Raw genomic sequence first — 21,648 nt, 5'->3', positions numbered from 1 at the left:
TCACGGAGCAGTCAGGGGCTCTGGCAGCTGGATGGTGCATGGAGCACCACTGCCTTGTGCATCCGGGCTGAACAAATCATTATCGGCTCAATTTCTGCATCCCATCCAAGGGAAATTATTGACTGCACCAAAAAAGCAAAGCAGATTCATGTGCAGGGCTGGCTTTTCCTCTGGATCAGTCCTGCTCCCCATCCCATTCCGCACATCCATTCACTCAAGCACATCAAAACCTTCCAAATTATTCACTTCTTATAGATATATATAAATACATATGCAAATATGTATTAGCATACATAGAGAAACTTCCCCTCTAGCTGCAATAAAATGGTAAAGCAGAATGTAAACTGCCATTAACACAACGTGAGATTCTCTATAAAAACCTGGAAAGGGGTGTATAATGCCTCAAATATATTTCTATTAGGTTTTTTGAGTGAAATAGCCCATCTATGTAATTTCCAAATCAGAACAAATTAAGAGGGTTGTTTTACATAATTGGTGTAATTGGTAACTTAAAATACAGCCTAGTGCAGAATTATCTACTTTTTATCTCTGGCAATTTCCATGTCAATGGAGCCCAGTCTGTATTTTACCTTTTCATAAAACTATTCATTATTTCCTGATCTACCTGAAATCTTCCTGAAAGTTCAAAATACCGGATTTAAAATAATGAACCATCCGAAAGATTTGTTGCAATCAGTTCAAATCCACCTGTGGACACAGCAAAAAAATGAACAGCCAGTCCCCTGCACATTGTAAATCCTCTGAATTTTTAAAACACTGGAGGATTTTGTCATTTTGTAAGATGCAAAATGGGCACAAACTGTTGATGTTTTCGCAATTTTTTGAAATATAATTAATTCAGTCCAAAAGCAGAAGTTTTCACAGACTGACTGTCCTTTTGGTCCACTTTAAACGACGTCTGTGCCATTCGGTCACGCAGGGAACTTCTTGACTCCTCTCCCTTTTAAAATTCTCACTAATCTCCCTGCCACTGCTGTTTCCCCTTTTGGTTTGTTTTTTCTTTCCCTGCTTAAACTCCTGACAGCCAAAGGGCTGTCCCTGGGCTCAGACCACACGAGGAAACATCAGCTCCAAGGAAGATTTTTCAGATGGAGGAATTGTCTTCTTGTGTCCAAAGACAGATCTGCGAGGACGCGCTCACAATCCGAAGAGGCACATCCTCCCTCTCCTGGCCCAGAGAACACACACAGCACCTAAATCTCCCACCCTGAACTCTGGTTTTGGATTCATTCAGTGCCTCCAAGGAAGATGTCAGTGTTATTTTATCAACAAACCTCAGCCAAAGGTCCCCTACAGACCCGTGTGTTACAGAGGGAAATGGATTTTACATGAACACACCAGAAAACTGCAGTTTTGCCTCGTTCAGCTCTGCCTATTCCCAGTGTCTGAGGATGGGTGGCAAAGTGAATGCATTTAACAAGAAGAAGACATCATTAAACATCAAAAATCCCTTTGCTTCTGACAATTAATTGGGAAGAAAACCTCATAATCAGTTGCAGGCTGGTCTCTGAGTCGTTAGCGTGACTCCGCTCAATTACCGCGCCCGAGTCCAGAGCGAGGGGCTTGGTTCTCATCTTTGTGAGGGTGGGGAGGCAGCAGACAGAGCTGAGAGGTTAAAGGTGGCAGGAGGAGGTCACCAAGGGCGTCACTGTCTCTGAGTTAGCCATAAATAATAGGAACCAGTGTGGTCCTTGGTTTATAGTCCGGTTTTAAACCCTCACTGTCAGCGAGGTGCTGGGGACACGGGCACAGGGAGCTGCCCTGCCCCAAGGCAGAGCTGCCCAGGGAAATTTGGCTGTCCCATCCCTGGAAGATTTCAAGGACAGGTTGGACAGGGCTTTGAGCAACCAGGCCTAGCAAAGCCGTCCCTCAGTCTGTAGGTTATGTTTGCTTTCACCTGAAAGCAAAAAAGTCTTACAAGGAAGCACGTAATGCTCTAATCTCTTAGGACAGCACTTGCATAAAAGCAAGTGTTTATATAAATGATGCCACTCACTTCAGGCTGATTTTAATCATCAAAGGAGGAAAAGCACATTTTGTTTGGTCTTTTACTAGTCAAAAATGGCTGGTATTTAATAAGCCCTGGAGCCAGATCTCAGTAGGACAGGCTTTTTATGGGCCAGAGGCACCTACCATACAGTCCTTTCCACACACAGCCACTGACCTATGTCCAGCTGATTTGAATTTACTTCCTAAATCTGATGCTTCACCCAGTTAGATCAAAAAAAAAGAGAGAGAAACATGGCATTTCTAGACCACAGTTCTTGGTGTCACTACACATTACTGATAATTTAGGAATGCTACAGAACATCTCAAGTTTAAAGTACTTTCATGGTTCCAACGGAGAGCTAAAACAGATGGGGTTTCAGCATGACCTTTCAACCTACCAGACACTGCTGACCCAGATTATAGTTCAACAAAGCTGCTCCTGGATTCATGTTACATTTTGGGAGAAACTCCAGGGTTACAGTGAGAAGGGATATGCTGCCCAGAGGCAGCTCGGATGGCAGCTCTGGGAGCCACGGGATGGGAATGGTGTGTCACTCCTACTCCCTGTGCGGATGTCTTTTCCTTCATATCTCTTTTGGAGAGAGCCTCTGCCCTCTGCCACAAAATGCTGGGAAAATAATTCAGGAATGGGAGGAAGAACAGTGAGAGATTTCACTGGAAAGTCAAAGAGAGGATAAAAAAATGAGCAAAACGGACAAAGCGTTTCAGCTGAAAACACTCCTTTTCCAAGCTCAGGCTTCACACCAGGAAGCTGAAGACCTGGTGGTGGTCAAAGAGAGCAGGTTTTACCACAGAGGTGGCTGCATTCCAGCAGTGGGGAAGGATGGCTGGTCCTGCCCACCCAGGATCCCCTCGACTCATCTCTGAGCTCAGCCAGATGGGAACTGGAGGGGGACCATAAACCACCAAGCACTGTGACTTCCTATTGCAACTGATGGAGTTCCTGTCAATGCGCTATTATTTTAGACACTGCAGCACTAAAAATAGGGCCTGTATTTTCTTTTTTTCACCATGCTTGTTGTTTTCAGAGCTCTGAAAATATGAAGGGTTCCATAAGTGCTCAGAATAAGCTTGTGAAATAGTCTCGCTGGAATACAAAACCGCTTGAAAATACTGTTCATTACATTTCCCTTTGAGCTCAACAATAAGATTATGCAGACCATTTTGCTAAAACACTGGGCTCATTACTTAAAATTCATTTTACTGTAAGAAAATCTGGGATATCCATCTAGCTTTTCTCTATTCCATATGACGGCAAGAAATCCGGATTCTCACAAAATCTTTCCAGAATGCTAACACCATGCCAAAAGCCTCTTCAATCTCCTGGCCCCCCATGACAAAATGTTGATGTTCCAGACCTTAATGATGTCTACTTGTAACAACAAAACCAGACCAACAAACCTTACGTCCCTCAAGTGGAGATCAGCTGCCGGAGGACGAGCAGGCTCACCTTAATCCTCAAAAGACTGACATCTGTCCTAATTGTGAAATCTGGGCAGCATTTTTAAAGCAGCTTTTGAAGGTGCTGCCCACGTGTGTTGGTGTTGTTGGTGTTTGCTGGAGCCACTGTGGGGGCAGTGCCCCATCCCTCCTGTCCAGCACAAAGCCCCTGGGATAGAACCTGAGCTAGCCAGTGGGGAATTTCCTAACACATCATCCCAGGAGAGCTGGATGCTGAACAAGTAGGAGCTTATCACCAGGTCACTGCTCTGTAACTGAAATGGGATGGTGATGTGCTGGTAACTTGCCAATATTTGCTGTTGCAACACTTTGACAGATTATCCCCCACGATAAAGGTGATGCATTTAATGAGTTTTGCCTGCTCAGTTGTCGTTTGTACATCGTGTAAAGGGAGTTTTGGGCTGGACTTAGCAGTCCCTTTCATCCAAAAATTTCAAAGTGATTTGTCCATATTAGTCAGATGTCAAATCTTCCTTGTGAAATACCTGTTTAGGCTCCCTAAGAGCATCAGGAATGGATGTAGGGATCCCAGTTAAAGGTCTGTGGAGTCCCTGGCTGTGGGACAGCCCTGCCTGCTGGGGAGCATGGGAATGCTGTTGGGTGATTTTAATTTGCTGAATTTTGAACCCACCTCAAGTTTCAGTGTTCGGAGTGTCCCCCAGCAGGAGTTCTTCAGATTAAATACAGAACGCGTTACAGAGAATGTCATTCTCCTTACTCTGAACTCTCCACCTGCTCATTTAATTTTGATACCCTCTTGTTGCTTTCCTGGAAGAGACATTCAAGAACATAAAAAAAACTTTTTAAGACTGACTCAAAAGTGTCTGACACCCAATACTCACCATGCATTTCTCTGAGCTGTACCTTCCTGCTTTGACCAACACACACCTGCACAGAAATCAGATCTGACATGGCAAAGCAATAATCTGTTCAGGTTGTGTGACATGAATTGATAAGACTGACACTAATTGCTAGATTTGTTGCTTCTCCAGGCCTGCACTGCCCTGTTGCCAGGGGACATGGATGGATGGGGAGAGGCAGAGATCAGCATCCAAAAATAGAAGAGGTTTGTATTTAGATGACTGTGAATACACACAGGTACTCCCTGCTCACCTTCTTTCACCACTTATTTTCTGGCTTTAATTACTTTAAAACCCCTTGTTGTAACAGACCATTTCTTTTTTTAACCAATCTTTTTCTCGCATCCCCAAACGCAGGTTTTATGTTACAGCAACTGCAAGTCCAAAGGAGACAGATTTTCTGTCCCCACCCATGGAGAACAGTTGATTCACTCCAAGCCTTGCCAAGGCCATATGCAAATTGTGCTAATGGCAGCAGCTGCTGGCTGCACAGCCCAGGGGATAAACACAAGTTGTGTTCGTGCTGCTGCCCCAGCTCACATCCCCGGGATCACGCTCTGCTGAGTGGAAAGCACCGTCCCTGTGAGCTCTCTGCAGGTAACTGTAAGAGAGATGTAGTGCTGTGGATGCAGCTCAGGCAGCAGGAGGGAATCCTGAGCAGGAAAAAGTGTAGGAAAATGTGTCCGGGCTCTCCCACAGCAAACTGGCACCGTCCTGCGGCGGCTGTGCCAGTCTGCAGCACGTTAAGGTTTGGTCCATGTTTGCTGTGGAGATAAAAAACAAACCTCCCATCTGGGTTTCATCCTCTGAAGCCCCATGAGTGTGTGTTGTTTGTATATATTCTGCAACTGACAGGATGTTTTAGAGAGTTTTAGGGTAAGCACAAGGATGATACCTGTGGAAACTCTTCTGTATTACACGCAAACGACAGACTTTCTGCTTTGCTCCTTTAAAGCTCAGCTGGCACAAATACCTGGATGAAGCTAAGGCAGGGAAAGACTAAGCCAAAGCTGGTGAAAAATGGGAGAGCCTGGATGAGCTGAAGGTCCACTTCCCATTATTTCCCCTTCCAAGAGCCCTCTGTGATTTTCAAGATTTCAGAGCTCCTTCAAGGAACAGGACTTCAAAGATGGTGTGACATGCAGTTGGAGTGAGGGTGAGGTTAAATTTCTTGGAAAAGAAATAAACTCTTTCTAGCTCTGGAGATAACAAAGTCAAAAAAAGAAGCACGTCCCCCCACTTTTCCTTTCTCCCTGGATCACATAAATTTGGGGGAAGAATATTCTCAGTGTGAGACACAGTGAGTAGTGAACGTACAAATGTTCAGAATGGATAATTTATCTGGGGATAATCTCTCCTGCTCGAACCCCAGCATTCTGCTACCTGAGTAATGGTTTGCAACCATGTGTCCAGTAGGTCTCCACGTTTGAGGCTGAATTGAGCATCCCACTTTGGGTGCAATTTTTAATTCCCTTGAATGCTTGAGAGGAGAACAAATATTCAACTTTTTTTCCTCCCCAAAATTCCTGCCTTTGGCTGCTTTAAGAACTCTTCTGACCATCACCCTGGACTTCATCTGAGTCTCAGGACTCCAGAGTTTTGCCCGATTTCAGATTGTTTAATAAAAATTTTGCCAGATTTACATTCAACTTCAGAAGATGGAAATCATTCCTACTCCCAACTTAATGAACAACCATCAGCCAAAGAAACTCTCATCCCACCTCAAGAAATTACATTGTTTAAATGGAAAAAACATGGTTTTAATTAATAATGGAGCATGCAACATGTATAATTTACAGCAGGAGCCCTGGAGAAAAACTCTACTGCTGTCAAATTATTTCAACAAGATGATCCATAGATTCAAAATTCCAGTCACAGCAACTCGAGCTGTTCTAGACTGTAATCAGGAAAAATAAAATGGCTCCACCTACTCACCAGTGAAAACAATATATCCCCTGAAAGAAATCCTCCAGCTTTCAGTCCTTCTGGGTCTTATGCAATATTTTGTGGCTTTTCCTAGCACTGTTTTGTGATGTCAACAATCAGATCTTCAAGTGACATCAACACTGGTGGGACAAAACCAGAAACAAAATGAATTGGTTAGAGCATGGATGTTCTGGAAAGTCAAAGCAAATAATAAATTTAAAAATGCACTGAGAAAAAAAACCCGTAGTGGATCTTAATTAAGAGCCTGCCTTTATTATGGCAAAGGCAAACCATCAACAGCTTGTGTTCATACTCCTATCAATATTTCCTTTCCAAACAGTCCTGGAGTGAAGGTAACAAAATAAAGTGTGGCCATGCACAAGGTAAATGCCATCTTAACTGGACCAACGTGCCTTAATGTCTTCTAGCTCAATACCAGCAACAGTCCACCAAAAAATAACCACATAATTCACCATCCAAACGCCAGCTCTTCCTTTAGCACGAATCAGAGAATCCTATGATTGCCCCCAAGTGGCAAAGCCACAAGCATGGGAGTAAATGAACAATGATAAGAATCTCCCATATTAAAAGCACCATAAAAGCCGGAGCACAAAGCCTGACAAGAAATGCCCTTCCCCACATGGCTCAGCTCCGAGCGGGCTGCGCTCGCCCCCCGGTGCCGCCTGCGCTGGAATTCAGCCGCTCCGTGACAATCCCCCAGACGCGGAATTAACACTTCTGAGAGCTTTCAGGGATCAAAGGTTGCCCCCTTCGCGAGGTTTTTCATACCGAGGACATGATGGAGTAGTCTGGAGGAATAGCTCAGCTGGCAGCCGAGGGGCTGCGGTGAGAGGAGCCGCCTGCAGAGCTGGCACCGGGGTTGGCATCAGCCTGCTCTGCCTCGCAGCCACGCAGGGCATGCCTCTGCTTTCCAGCCTCGGGGCCTGGGGCTAAAACTGCGCAGGGATTTTATGGATGAAGCCCGAAACATGGGGAAAAAACCTCCTGTTTGCTCTGGAGTTAACTCGGGCTGCAAAAATCCCGGGGAGCAGCGAGGGGCTGGGTGGGGAGCGCGGAGCTGCAGCAGAAGAGGCAGCTCGGGGGCATCCAGCCTTGCCTGGCTGAGGGGAGGGCAGCATCCCTCCCTGGGACCGGCACAAAGGTGGCCTGGGAGCCGTGCGGACAGACAATGATGTTTTTGTAGGTGACACATCCAGAGCCGATGCAGCTTCTCGGTCCCTGCGACAAAACGGGCTTGTCACCGCTCGGTCTCTGCCGGGATGGTGAGGAGAGCTGCGCTGCCGCCGGCTCCAGCTGCCGGGAGCGCCGCAATCCCATTCTCTTCGCGCCGGGAATTCGGTACTCAGCGCAGCATTTGCGAGACCCCAAATGACTCGGCCATCAAAGCCGAGTTTGCAGTGATTTTTCAGGAGTTTCAAAGACCCTTTTGACAACATGCGCCCAATTCCTTTAGGCGCTATCAAAAACGCTGCCTCCCCTGGGGACGGCTGACTAAACAGAAGTCTGAACATTCATGTCATAAATATCTCGAGACAAGCCTGTTGATTCAGTGAAATGTGTGGTTGGCTCCTATTGTAAATGCATTCACAGAAAACCTCACAGTGCGCTGCCGCTTGGGATTACTTGCGAGCAAAATAAATGACAAACGTTTCGGGGGGTTTTTTAAATAACATTTTGATACATTACAGAGTGGCTTTTCTTTTAATTTTACACCACATCGTTTAAGATGACATGAAGCAACGTAATTTGCTGAGACAAGATACATACAAATAAATAAATAACAAGGGATTAAAAGGAAAGCCAGTTCTGAAAGTCTGTGAGTTGGAAAAGGCTGTAATTTAAACCAGAAGGGTCTGGATTAGATTATCCTGACAAGCTAAAAAGAGGCAAAATTTTGCTGTGCATTTATGGAGCAGAAATGAAATGGAGGGGAAGCGATGGCTGCAAAGTGAAAGGGTAATTTACAAAACCATCTAATTCTGGATTTGAACCCCGATCTGATAATGTGTGGTAGCTCCAAGCAAGCCACGGACTTTCAAATTCAGAGTCAGTGATGGGCCGGGCTATGGACCAGCAGGACAACCATATCCCTCTGTGGGAGACTCAAACCATTATCCAGCAGATCATATTTAGTATGATCTTTCCAAGGAATAATATCTTGGGCATTAGGAGGCAAAGGCAGCCCTTGACTGTCTCTAAGAAATGTAAAGATCTTCAAATTCCACAAATGTCTTCACTGTAGCTGCAAAGCCACAGCAGTGATGGGACAGGTTTACTTCAGTGAAAATACCAACCAGCATCTCTGACGTCAACCGGTCAACCAGAAATCAAACTAACACAGAGATCTGAATTCTAGCAGAGAACGAAGTCAAACATTTCCAACCAGAGCAGGGTAGATCCAGCTCATCTGACAGCTCGAGAAACGCCTTGTTTTACAGAGCGCCAAATCGCAGAGCCTCAGCTGAAGGCTGTGGGCACAGGTTGAACCAGAAACCTTCACCCACCCCTCAGCTGTACTGGCTGGGATCCGTGTCCCAAATTATTTTCCTGAAATTTTCCAAAATTTTACTATGGTGGATGGAAGTGTCACTGGAATCAACATTTTACAAGGAAAATGACACTTTTCTCAGGGTCAGTATTTCCCACTGGAAACCCGTTTTTTTTTAAACAATAAAATAATTATAATATGGATTTCGTGGAGTAATTTGAAGAAAAAAGAGCATTATTAAAACAATACTCTCTCCTAATACAAATAATTGCTATAATAAAACTTCAAGGAAGAAATTATTATATTGACATTATTCTATACTTTATATGTGAAGATATCCTACAAAAATTTCAAAAAGAATATACTAGAGAAGCACAGTAACTTCTGGATCTTAGCAGCTCTGTTAACCTTTCTGGGCTAAGTGTCAGATTAAAAAATAAACCTTTAACTTCCCAGAGGCCTAAAAGCATAAAGACCCAGTTTTTCACAATGGCACCCTCCTTGCATTTCTATAATCTGGGTTTATGGATAAATGGCAGCAGAATCCTGGCACTGGCACTTTAACCAGGAGAACATAAATACAACCACGCCAAAAGCCAGCCCTGTGCTGGGAGCAGTCACAAATCCAACCTCTTGGGCAACACCTTGAGCAAATTCAGCCCCAGCTCTTCTCCCAGCCAGGGGAGAGAGTCCCTGGCTGTCCATTCTCAGGCAAGTAGAAATGTAGCTCCTCCTTGCTGAGGTTTTAATGTCATGTTCTTGATAGTCTCAATACGCTGAGCATGAGATTCAGCCTCCTGCCCCATGCCCTTCAGCTCATGCAACGCCTCTAAGTACAGCTTGCTTACAGATATATTTCAATTGGCAATATTCGAAATTTCCAAATGGAAAATAGCTCCTGGTGTGTGAATACGGCCAAAACACAGGATAATTTTATTCCCACCAGTTGTTGCCACGCAGTGTGAAATTACAGCTCGTGTTACTCCATACCATGGCTTGCAGAAATTTGGACCAAAACTTTAAAAATATTAATGTGCATGCAAATGGAGCCTTGCGCATAAATCAAGCACACACACTTAATAATCTGGTGCTTTGGCTTTATGAAATGATAGATCAAAGCAGAACAAATGAGAAGATGGAGCCCAAATTAACACATTAACTGAAACAGAGCCCTCTCAGATCCTGGAAACCACTCTCTGTCTGGGTGTCACATATCCAATTACATTCCTCGTAACTCAAATGACAGAACAGACCGAGAGAAGTGAGGATGCCTATTCCTACTCATCACCAGCTACTCACAGTAATTTTTTTCAGAGTACTAGTAATTATACTTAAAGGAGAACAATTAAAATCCAGTGTAATTGAAAGTCTGGTTACAATTACGGATGAGTCAAAGTGTTTTGGAAAACGAACACAGGACTGTGTGGAGCTCCATTGGTATTTTATTAATCATGTCATTAAAATGGATACATAAAGTGGGTGTAGCTATACAGTGGGATTTTCAAAAGCTCTCAGCACTAGCCACACTCTGCTCCTAGTAAAGCTGGTAGGAATTTTATTCCTTGAGTTTAATGGGAGCAGAGTTACGCCAGAACAGGGAATTTTTACAGCATCCAAACCTTATTGTTCGTAAGCAGCCAATTCCCTTGGCATTTCTTTAATTCTTTCTGGTGATCCCATAATCCTGACATTATTTCCCTGTCCCAGTGGCAGCCCCAGGCCTGGAGGTGCTGCAATACCTTGAGCCTGGGGAAATGTGGGGCAGAAGATCTCCTCCCCTTCCTCCCAATAAGGATGAGAGTTTTGAGGATGGGGGGACTTGGCCAGAGTTTGCTGCTGGGGGCAGAGTGCACAGACTCGGCCTAACAGATCTCAAGAGTAACACAGCAATTGGGAGCAGATGGCTGGCGTCAGAGAGCGGCTTAAAGAGACAGCACTGAGAGTGGAGAGCTGAAAAATAACATCACAGGAGATTTATTTGTGGTCTCTGTTCCAGGCCTGTCTAAGAAACGTAAGGAGTGGTTGGTACTTTCCGCTCGTCACAGCTAACGTGGGACCTTGAACCAAACAGATTTGGGCTTTCTGTTTTGCAAAACCAAAGCCTGATCTGGTAAGAATAAGTCTAAACAAAGCGTGACCCCCTCACACTGTTCCTCTGATGTGGGTCCTTCAAGTACCAAAGCTCCAAAGCAGATCCTTAAGGAAGAGTGGGCACGTACCTCAAAACACAGAACTCCAGACTGGACCACTTTCCAGGATTTTGCCCATGAATCAGTTTGCTGACATTGGAAACATGGACTGAACCATGTTGGAGCGATGAGGAATTATTTGTGCAAATCAAAGGTCAAGGATAAGCAGTGGGAATGCAGGAGTAGCTGCCTGCTCTGCCCGCTGCCTTGGCCAGCACTGGAGGAATCCCTCTGCATGCATGGACACCCTGGAAAGAGACCTAACAACACAGATGACTTGAAAACTATGATTTAAATTCTACTATTGGTTTTGTGGAACAAAATCTTCATTATAAGAATCCACTTACTGAGATATGATTTATATCAGCCAGGCAAATAGTGTTTAAAAGGGATCAAAGGCTCTCAAACAAAATCCAAAGAATACACTGAAATGCTGTTCTAACAATGGAGAGGATTCCCTGTGTAAGATGCTAAGATCTGAATTTTCATTTCGTAATTAAAAGGAAAAAAAAAATCTGCCTGTAATCCTCTTGAAAAGTGATCCCCCTGGAATGAATTGTCTTAATGTTTTACATCTGAAGGAAGCAAGGTAAGGCAGTACTACACTGCATTTTGTTCTATTGGAGGGAAGCTGGAAATAATCTGGAGAAAAGATTATTTCCAACTTTCCAGCTCTTTTTCTATAATTAACAGGATGTAAGACATAACAAACAGAGGCTGAAGAAAACCACAAACTCTCCATATGGGGTTCAGTTCCTGTTTACTGGTATCCTGTTTACAGCATAGCCTTTGATGGTCAGATAATCAGGCCTCTCATGTTCCCAGAATGACCACACTTATTCTGAACTTATTTAAGGCTGGGAAGACTTTTTAATAAAAAAATATGTTGAGGAAACAAAGCAGAGGGATTATAACAATGTGCATCACTACGGAAATACCAGACTCATTGTTATAGAATACAAAATTACCAAATACCCTTTTGTGTGAAAACAGAAGGATGATGTGAGTTGCCAGTTCAAAGGGAGGCGAGGAACAAAGTCATTTCCCTCTTGCTGCTGCCCTGGTCCACGTCTGGGTCGTGTAACTCAGGTGGAGGAAGGAGAAATATTCGTTTCCCAGGGCAGTTCCTATCGCTGGCCGAGGGCTCCCTTGGGCAGGAGGCAGGTGCTGCTTCTTTTCTTTTAGTGTTTGTTAATAAATCTCTCCTTATACCTTTTAAGATTTGGGCCTGCTTTGCTTTTCTCCTAATCCTATCTCACAGCAAGAAAAAGAGTAAACAGTTCTAAGAGGCACTCAGACCACTGCACTGATTTTGAAAAGCAGAAATTGGGGAAGGTGAACCCACTAGAGCTGCCCTCCTCAGCCTCAGGCACAGGGAGGACAAGGGGGTTTAGCTGCAGCTTTGGCTGCTGCTTTGCTCCTCTCTAACACAGGGGCCAGTTCAGATCTTGACCCAGTCTCCAGGCCGGAGATAAACCTGAATGGCACCAGAATAAACCAAACCAAACCAAACCAAACCAAACCAAACCAAACCAAACCAAACCAAACCAAACCAAACCAAACCATTTTTATACTTGGCAGAACCAATTCCCACCTTGTTGTGCTCAACTCTCTTTTGGCTGAAGAGCGAGGAGCGTACAGAACCTATCCCAAACAACAAAAAAATTTACAATATCAGCTCCTCTTGTGATACCCCTGTGCCCTTGGGCATAAAGCTTGGCTTTGGAGACAGTTCTTTTCCAGTTGTGACCTGAACTGGACCACAGCTGTATGTACAGTTCTGAACTTGGGAAAACCACAGGAACCTGGGGTCACAATAAAGGTTTTGGTACTTCTTGCTACGATGTCATCTTCCATTGCCTTCTCCACAAGAGAATATACCCTCTTCCCTACACTGCTTCTTCCCCTTTCTTTGTAACACACAGCTTTTAGAAACTTCATTCTTCTTGGCACAGACCAAATTTTTGTCACGTTTTTGTCACAAATTCAGCACCACTAATTTAATTGCAAACTTTTTTTGACGCTGCTGGTTGTGTACACAGTGTACAGAATGTACAAAAATGGGAATTTTACTTCTTTTTAGTTGAAAGGAGGGTTTGGGAGTGGAGAGGCCTGCTGTAGGAGAGCTTCCTATTTTCATTTCTTCTTTTGAACTTGTGTTATGAGAGCAATAATTTTGAGAAATTACACTCGGCAATCAAGACTCTCATCACTTTGCATGTGCTAAGAAAAGTTGCAAGTGTTTAGGTAAATGAAATTAAGAATGATTACTAGATAGTCACTGAGAAACCATCGTATAACAGCTTTTATCTCTAAGAAAACTAAGGTTTTGTTATAAATGAAACCGCTGAAATTATAAATTGCAAATAAATAAGGTTTTGCTTATTTTGGTTCTTCTTCTGATAATTTTTTTTCAGAAACACCTTTCTATTTTGCTTTTAAATCTGTTCAGTGTTTAAAATGGTTTATATCCTAAGCCACCTTGCTATACCAGATTTACTGATGTCATCTCTCTGCTTTATACATCGAATGTTTAAAAGGACATCTCCTCAGAAGGTCAGGGGAATTAATCCACTGAGATCATCTCAAAGTCTAACCCTTACAGGGTTCTGTCTGTATCAGCTAAAATCAGGTGAATTTACAGGCTATCATTCTTCCAGCCCATTAGTAACACTCTTTGGATTCATTTATTTATTTATTCTCCCCAAAGAGCATCACTCATCTCTTATGAAAGAAAAGTCCCCGTGACTCATAGAAACACCTTAATTAGCGAAGTTGGAAAGGAGTGCTGGTCAGGATACGCTTCCCTGGGGACATGGTCCCCTGGGAAAATGGCCAAGGCTTAAAAATTTCTTGGAAAAAAGATGGAAAACAGACGGAAACTTTTTCAACACCATTATTTTGGTATGTAAATTATTTCAGTGCTCCCAAAGAGGTTGAGATTAAAAACTTCAGAACATAGTTAATTAACAGTGATAATCTTAATATAGTTTGCACCATAAATATACCTGGCCTTTAACCCAAGAATAAAAGAGAAGTTTGGAGGGGTATCATGGGTGTGGGAGATTTCAATCTCGTTTAGCCTGAGGTTTATCTGAAGAACTGTCTTGGGCCAAGATCTCCTTTCACAGTCTCCTGGTTCATACCACTATAAACGAGGCAAGAATCTGGCCCAAAAATTTTATCAGGTTTAATATCATGGTAATTACAAGCAGCCCATTACTCTCAGTAATTACACCACAGAGATGGGAGTTTAACTCCATCCTCACTCAGAGATGTTACACAGAATTCTCACAGAATCCATATTTTCATCCCTATATTCCACCCAAACTTCCTCAGGACAAAGGTGACTTTAAGTCATGTTAAGCACATCCCTTTGGAGCAGGGGCCCTTCAGACAAGGACTTGGAAAGATAATTTTTCAGGAAGACTTAATAAAGCTGGTTTTGAACCCATACCTGAGAGCCAGGAAGCTCCATAATCAAATAACGTTCCCAAGGGCTTTTCAGCCCACGGGAATATAATTTGATTTCACTCAATTCCTCCCTAACCATGAGAAAGTCTTAATGATGTGTTGGTCAAACCCTGTCACCAGTTCAGCACAAGGTTTGGTAGGTCAAACACGTGCACAATTTCATAAACCTGGCCCAGGGCTCAGGGAGCTCAGTGCCACGTTCATTACTCGGGCGCTGCTCACAGCACCTCAATATTGCTCGTCAAGGTCAAATGAGTCACTTGACACCTCTGCAAGGCAGCAGGAGATGGAACAACAGAGGCCAGTCCTGACGCCCTTGATGCAACCAGATAAAGGTAATTTCTGCATCACAAACACACCACAGCTGAGAAACCTCTTACCAGGCATTAGGACAAGGCTGTGAGTGGCTCTGAAAATACAGTTCATTTTGGGGTATTTTATTCTGGGGCACTGGAATACCAAAGATCTCTCATTATTTTTAAAGGACAAGCAATTTGACTTTGCTCTTCTGAATTCTGTAGAATCCATCTTACAAATTCGGCCATCTGCCTGCCACGGGCCATGAGCAGCTGCCTTTTAGCAGAAAGTGAGGATTGGGCATTGTTTTATTATTATTGAACACCCTTTATGGTGATAATAAATCACTTTAACAGCTTTGTCACTGGAAGGCTCCGACAAACCCGCTATTGCACAAGCCCATATTCCACCCTCTCAGTCCAAGGGTTTTGGGGACACCACTGCCCCAATTTCAGCTCACTGTGCTATCTACATCCTTTGACAACACAATCCCCTGACCGGGAGCTTCCAGGAAGGGCAAAAACCTCCTCAAAACTCGTTTCCTGAGATGCCAAAGGCTCAGGTCTTCAGCTGAGATATTCATCACGGAGCCATGGTTTTCTCAGTAAAACTGCTCTCCAAGAAATCCTTCTCATGGTGCCTTGCTGAGAAGATTTTTCTATTCTCTTCAGTTATCAAAGAACAAGAAGTATTAAGTAGAATTGGTCAATACTTTTTAATGTGGTTTCTTTTTATTGCTGGAATATGCTGCTTTGCCCAAACAGATAGAGTTGGGAGGGGTGGGATGGCTTCAGTAGTTTTTTTTTCATTTCAATTATTCTCCTAAAAACAATGGCTTTGAAATGGTCAAAGAAGCTTTCTTTGACATTTTCAGAACTGAATAAAATCTTCTTTATTTGCAGCAGCTTTTCATTTTCAAATATAAGTTGACTTATCACCAAAGAAATCTAAAGACAGAGATGAGTGGTTTTCTGTTGTGGTATGGGAAAAAATATCTGAAATCTTAAAAGGTCTCAAGGTACAATGAACCCATTTTTTGCTGAATTCTAAGACTAGATACAAACTGTTTATACTTATGGATTAACTGGCAGAACTGTGTTTTCTAGAATACACCAACAAAGCAAAATCTCATCTACTAGCTACGAGACATATTGACAATAATTGAATTAAAGTGAAATTTCCTTGGCTGAAATTAGTGCCAAAACATTCACTGAGCTGAAAACATCAGTCTGGATGTATCACACCCAGCTTTTGCTCAGGAGCAGATCTTGCAGAAAGATCTGGGTTGAATCTGATCAGATTCTACCCTCATCGTCATTTATGATTCCTCCACTCCAGCTGAGACAACTTCACCTCTAAAAAGCCCAAAAAGAAAATCTTCAGTTGTGCTGAGATGATTTCAAGACACTGAGTTAGAACTGGAAAATGGGCCCTTTCTGATTGAGAATGTGACCAAGAACAGAAATCAGGAGAAACAACAAAACCCCCACGTGCCTCTCCAAAGTGAGTGGTGTTTAAACATCAACCATCGGCCTCTGCCCATCAATGGTGTACCAATGGCTCACTCAAGTGGTGCAAATATGTCTTTTAGTAAAGTATTAACCCTACTAGAAAGGGGTTTACAACAGAGAAGTGGTCAATCAAAGTCTCTGCTCAGATAACAGCTCTCCACCACACGCTCCCTTGGGAGAGGCTCTCAAACAACACATCGGATCTCCTAGGTAACTGCAGCTCCAGCTGAGAGCTGTTTTATTAGCTCCCTAATTAAATTTCACAAACTTCATAGCAGTGACAGACTCCTGGTTATCTCTGCTGCAGAAATTCAGATGGGATGCCAGAGGGAAAGGATGGGGCCGCTCGTCTTATTGCCTGCCAAGATTTTGTGCTACCGGTTACACTCGTCAATCTCTATCTGGAGCAGTTAAGAGCTATAAAGAATTCATTAAAAGGGCTGAGATTTATTAGAGGCTCCTCAAGCTCATTAAGGATGCTGATGAAATGTGAAGCCCTTGAATCCACACGCCATCTAAGAAACCCTCAAGTGGAGCCTATCAAATTTTGGCAGAGAGGGGGAACAATCTTTTTTTTTTCAGAGTTTTTCCCCCAGAAAATAAAATCCGTATATGAACTATGCCATAGTTTTAATTTTTATTATCATTTCTAGAAATTATACTTTTCAGCTGTGTCTGCTTCCTCCACCCCCTTCATGAATACAAAATGACCGCAAGATTTGGGTGTTGCACAGCCAGAAAGATGGGAGGAAGATAAGAAATATTAGAATTTGGTAAAAAATCTGGGAAAAGCAAAATAAAGAGGGCATCAGAGGACTCAAGTAGCAAACTGCTGTGGAAAAACCAACTTCCCTCTCAAAATACTTTCAGTGAAATACTGGAATAACTAAAAATAGTCAAAACACGTTTATTTTCCTTCATTCTCTGCAGGAATTTCAACCATTCAAACATTTCAGTTACACTCAAAGCTCAGAGGTTTTTGGACTGAACAATGTTTTTTATTTTCAACTAAGCTGTTTAAATTTTCACTTTTTCCATAAAAAAAATGCTTGTTCACAAAAAAGAAAGAGGAAAAAAAAAGCCCTGGTACTTTCTGCAGAATTATTTTATTGCTGAAAAAAATCCCTAAAAACGTTTACTTCTGAAAATGTCAGATGTAATTGCAAGAAAGGAGAGGAAGAGATGGATGAAAGGAAGGAAAGGGTGAAAAAAAGAAAGGAAATGTGGAAAATTTTCGCCCCATTTGAGCTGTAAGGAATGATGAAGAGGAGATGCCAGGTGTGGACTCGCCTTTAGTCCATCCCCAAAGCTGAGCACGCTCAGCTCTTCCCTCCTGCACATTACTCAGCTCAGTCAATAAAGGCAGATCAAGCCCCGAAGAGGCTTCTGAAAGGAGGGGGAAAAACCCCAAGCTGCTCTCTTTTAAAGCAAGCACTGGCAGAGTTAACTCAGCAATGACCTCCAGTCCAGCTTGGTGTGAGATGTTTTCCACAGGGCCTTGTAAATGCAGCAGCTCTGCCTCTGACAGCTTTTCCTCTTCGTATAAAGACTGAGATGCCAAAGGCACAGGGAGTTTCTGTGGCCAAATGAAATTAATTTAGTGCACAAGGGGAGGGATTGTAGCCCAGGTAATGAGAGAAGTTCTCTAACGAGTATGCATGTGAGAAAAAGCAGAGTCTGTGCGCGCAGGGTGTTGGGTTTGGGAGTGCTGTCACCCCATGCAGGGGCAGCCCAGCCCATGGTGGCGCGTGCAGGGCTGGAGATGGGAATGCAAACGACAGAGACTCCCCTGAGTGCCAAACGTTTGTGTTTTCTGTATTTTGGATATCTTGGAATGCAAATACGGTTGAGAAAATGATGCTTTGCATCTAGATGGAGATTGAAATCTGAGGTTCCCACAGATTTGGAGGTGTTCTCATTCAGGCCATTCTAGAGATATATGGAAATACCACATAAACTTATGCCGTAACAGGAGAAATGTCAACAGAAACCTTACCAAACACGCCAGGAGAACATGAGTCTACAATGATTTCTTTTCTTAGTCCTCTCCCACCTTTTATGTTGAAATAAATGCTTACTTCTCTAGGTTTATGTAAATTCTGTTTTTTAATTTATTTTCTTTTTAAACCAGTGTCAGCAGAACAAATTACCTCCCTGACCAATACCTAACAGGTCAACACCCATTTCAGGAGGATTTCTTCCGACCACCAGCAACAACCACAGAGGAGTTCTTTGTGTGTTGAGAGAAGAGCAAATTCAGGGCTGACCCAAGTAGATCAGCACCCAAACAAAGTCAGAAAACCTTTGCAGAGAATCATAAATTCACAGTGTAATCAGCGTTCATGTGTGAGACATCCCTCGGCAAGGCAAACACGTGTCCCTGCAAACCCCACACAGGAGCACGTGGAGAGACGGTGCCAAACAAAACCGTAACAAGTTTTTGCAATGCCGGTGACTAAGACTTCCCTGAGTTAGATAAGGCAGGGAAGCCTAATTTGAACTTGAAACCCACCTGAGGAAGGGGTGGGTTTGTACTGTTTTGACTGCTGTTTCCAGGTGCAGAGATGCATGTCCTGTCCCTCTCCCCGCTCTCAGGGGAACTGAGAGGATTGGGTTTCCCATCAGCACAGGGGCTCCTCAGTGCCCATCAGTGATGCTGTTCAAAGGGGAGATTGATTGAGCTGGAGCTAATCAACCCCTGGTAAACGGTGGGAATCCCTCCAGAGCTGGAACACACGTCCTGCCGTCCCACCAGAAACAGCCCGTGACCCTGCAGACACACAACACTCGGGTGCAGACGCAGGCAGGAGCCATCTGAGGTGTGGTGCTGCCCTGCTTTGGCCTGGATCACAGAGCTCAGCAGCCTGTGAAGTGTAGATGCTAATAAATTCCTAAACTCAGACTGCTTCTTGGGCAAGGGTATGTGGAACAAGTCACTGCAGAGATACCTTCTGTGTGATGGTGGTTGGACCTTTCCAACCATCACACAGAAAGTCAGTGACAAAGCCAGCCCAAAGAGCTCTCATTTTCTAATTCTGTGCTTAAACTGCAGGAGAACTTTGAGTCCTCATGTTGCAGGGTGGGTGGCTCAGGCTTACAGATATTTATGCATTTCCTTATGTTTCTTTAAGTGTGCGTGCCTTTCTTAGAAAGAGCGTGATGGAAAAGCCACTGGTTCATCTCCCCATGTCTCACTGCTGAAGAAAAACAGTGGCAGGACATTAAAGACTAAGCTGAGTTGCACTGGGGACCCAGCAACCCTTAAGAAATCAGGAAAACTCTTTGTGGTTTTATGCCTTCAAGTAATACTAGCACGAGAACTTTTATGCATTTCTCTAAAAAGGAGTGCAACTCCAAACCTCTGGGCTCACTTCTCTACAAGGTTCAAGACATTTATGCTCTAGGACCACCTGGAAAAAAACTGCCAAGGAGTTCCAGCTGTGCTTTCCTCAGCAAAATAGACACCAGCCTTTATCCTGCATTTCTCTTTAGCAATATCAGTGATCTAGGTGAAGACATTGTTATGCCAGCATGGATTAGTTACACAATCACTGCTTGTGGAGGGTGTGAGAAGCTCGTTGCATCCCTACAACAGAGAGCAAAAAGATAGAGAGGAGGCTTTTTTTTTTAATCCACAAGACTCCAAACAGTAATAAATACAACTCTGGAGCCCACCAAGCAAGCAGGTGAAAATACATTAACAGGAGCATTTACTGTAACAAGTCTCTTTTTTCCCCTCGGGACATTTCTGCTCATTCAAAATGTGCAGCGATAAATCAAATTAGATCAAATACAACTGTCTGAAAGGAAGCCACACAATAATCAGTTTTGAATTTTCCCACCCTTCTCCCATAAAAAGCCAGTGCAGTGTTACAGAAAGTTAATATGTGCGTCTTGCCCATTATATCTGGCTTGAAACTGTATAAAATGACATCTGATAGCAGCTTGTATGGACAAGCTCTTATTAAACATAATTACTCAGCAAGGTCTATCCTAAATCAGTTAATGATCGGCAACAGACAGAAATTTACCAGTATTCCCTGACTTTGCATATTATGGGAGCAGCTTTTAATATTAAAAAAGTTCACATCGTTCCTACCGCGCTTTGATTTACTACAGATGAAGTGAATGTAGAATCTGATTACATTAATTGAGCGTGTTGTCAGATTGTCACTTTTCTCCTTTTTAATTGCCTCCCGTCTCCCTCATTATCCCTGACAAGCCACATTTTCAGCCCCAACATCCCGCTTTGCATGCCTGGTTTTCCCATGTGTAGGGCTACAGAACTGGTTGCTCTCCGACTTTCCCCAAGCCGCGGGATCTCGTTGGGGTGCCAGCGGTGCCAGGTGGAGCCCCGTGCTCCCTGGGAACACCTCACAAAGCTCTGTGTTTCCTGCTGCAGGGCCGCAGAAATGCAAAAGGAGGAAATTGTTAGAAAACACGAAGGGAGGGCGGCGTTTTTTTCTGAGCCTGTGTGAGATGGTTTGTGCAGTCACAGGGGTTGTGGACTCCTCCTGTATCCTCTATGGGAGGAATTAATAATTCCTCACGTCTGTGTGTGTGTGTGTGCTTCAGCTGCTCTAACACAAAACAGGATAAAAACTGCCTCAAAGCTCTGTGTGGCAATTCGAGGGGCGGTTTTACATTCTCAGGGGTTATTTAGAGCTCCTCTTTCCAAGCTGCTGAGCAGCTTTTCCCTGCTCTGAGGGAACACTGCGTGTGTTTTACTGTGAGCTTGCTCCTGCGACGTGGGAATCTGTGCAGAGCCGAGCAGCAAAAGGCAGGAGCAGACCCAGTAAAACATTTCACCTCATGCTCTCCTCCCTTCCTCTCTGGATCCCCAAACCACACAGAAAGAATTCTCCCAGTAATTGAATTTCACTCTAAACTTGCCCAACACAGCTTTAAGTTTCTTGAGACCTCCTTGATTTCCACAGAACTGCTGTAATCTGCCTGGGAGTTAATCAAGGGGTTAATTAGTTAGGTAGTCCCCTTACACCCCCGCTGGATTCATTTGTTTTAGGTGAAGTTACACCTAGTTTTAAACTGCCACTCTAGGAGAGTCCCAACTTGTTTTGCTATCAGTTGGCTTTGATAATTTGCCAGGGAGTTAATCCTGCCTGACATGCAGCTCACAAGAAACACCTCACCTGTGCTTTATCAAAGCAGCTCTCTGCCTCAAGAGCGCTGAGCATAACCCTGCCCAGGGTTCTTGCAGCCCTGGAAAACACATTTTGTAAATGATTCTGCATGTGCTTTTAATATTATTATTTTTTTTCCCCCTTCAGGAGTTTTGTCTCTCACATTACAGCTCTCGCTGTGTTTATGGAGTCACCTTCTGTCCTAGAAATTTGCCATGTTGCAGGCTCCCGGCAGCTGTGGGACTTGGG

The sequence above is a fragment of the Chamaea fasciata genome, unplaced genomic scaffold (assembly GCF_029207755.1).
Source record: "Chamaea fasciata isolate MVZ Bird 193981 ecotype frontalis unplaced genomic scaffold, bChaFas1.0.hap1 SCAF_17, whole genome shotgun sequence".
Lineage (NCBI taxonomy): Eukaryota > Metazoa > Chordata > Aves > Passeriformes > Sylviidae > Chamaea > Chamaea fasciata.
Note: the sequence above shows the minus strand (reverse complement) of the source record.